Source organism: Artibeus jamaicensis, unplaced genomic scaffold (genome assembly GCF_021234435.1).
Source record: "Artibeus jamaicensis isolate MK-2021 breed Jamaican fruit bat unplaced genomic scaffold, CSHL_Jam_final contig_1132, whole genome shotgun sequence".
In the NCBI taxonomy this organism is placed as follows: domain Eukaryota; kingdom Metazoa; phylum Chordata; class Mammalia; order Chiroptera; family Phyllostomidae; genus Artibeus; species Artibeus jamaicensis.
Window position 1 is genome coordinate 2368640 of NW_026521221.1, and position 1312 is coordinate 2369951.

Sequence of the window (1312 nt, forward strand, 5' to 3'; positions counted from 1 at the left end):
TCTGTTTGCGCCCGATAAGTATGAGGAGCGGAGCCTTGGACTCCCAGGTCGCTGGGTTGTGATGCTGTATGTGGAGGCGGGGTCAGAGCGGGGAAATGGCGGCCCCCTCTGCTGTTTCTTGCAGCTGGGTGAAGAGCTGAACCTTAGGTTGTTCATAGGGGCAGGGCCACTTAGGTCGCTGGATTATGATGCTGTATGTGGAGGCGGGGTCAGAGCGGGGAAATGGCGGCACCCCCTGCCACTGCTTGCTTCTGGGGCTGCTGGCTCTCATCCAATCGCCCACTCCCTCGCTTGTCTATCCACACACGAATGCGCGACCACAGTCAACCCCCAGCCCCGCTCCCTCGCTGTTTCCCTGCGATTGCTTGCTGAGTTGCCCACCAGGTCCAGCCCTGTGCCTGGATTCCACGCACCTGAGTCCCTCTGACCGAGTTTGACTGTGCTACCCCGCTCTGCCAGCTGCTGGTTTCGCCCCTCTTACTGGTCAGGCTGAAGAATTTGTTGTTATCAGACTTCCGAAAAGTTCAATTTTCTGTGTTCTGGCTGTGTTTTCTGTTGCTATTATTCAGTTGTCTCTAAACTTCGTAGAGTGAGGAAGCACGGCGTCTCCACCTATGCCTCCATCTTGGCAGAAGTTGCAGTGTTATTTAAGGTCAGGGAATAGGACACTTGAGTTTCACTCTTTTCCCTCCAGATTGCTTTGGCTATTTGGGGGTCTTCTGATGGTGATTGCCTCAGATGTGTGTACTGTTTTGGGCAATATAGGTATTTTAACTACATTAACTTTTTCTTCTGTTTTTAATATAGGTGTTTACCACTATAAATTCCCCTATTGGTATTGCTTTTGTTGCATTCCTTATTTTGGTGTGTTGTTTTCATTTACATTTGTCTCTAGATATTGTCTTTCTCTTGTGATTTTTTTCTTTGACCCATTGGTTGTTCAAGAGTGTGTTGTTTACTTTCAACATATTTGTGAATTTTCCAGTTTTTCTTTTGCTATTGATTTCTATTATTCCATTTCTTATGACTTTAGTCTTCTTACATTTCTTGACTTGCTTTGTGGTCTAAAATGTGTTCTATCCTGGATACTGTTTCTTGTGTGATTGAGAATGTGTATTCTGCTGCTCTTGGTGGAGTGTCATTTTATGTCTATTAGGTCCAATTCATCTACAGTATTGTTCAAGGTCTGTTTCAGTGTTATTTGCCCTGAGTGATCTATACATAATTGAAAGCATCTCCCATTTGAATTCTGCCAATGTGTGCTTCATATATTAGGTTGCTCTGCTGTTAGGTGCATATATATACTTACAGT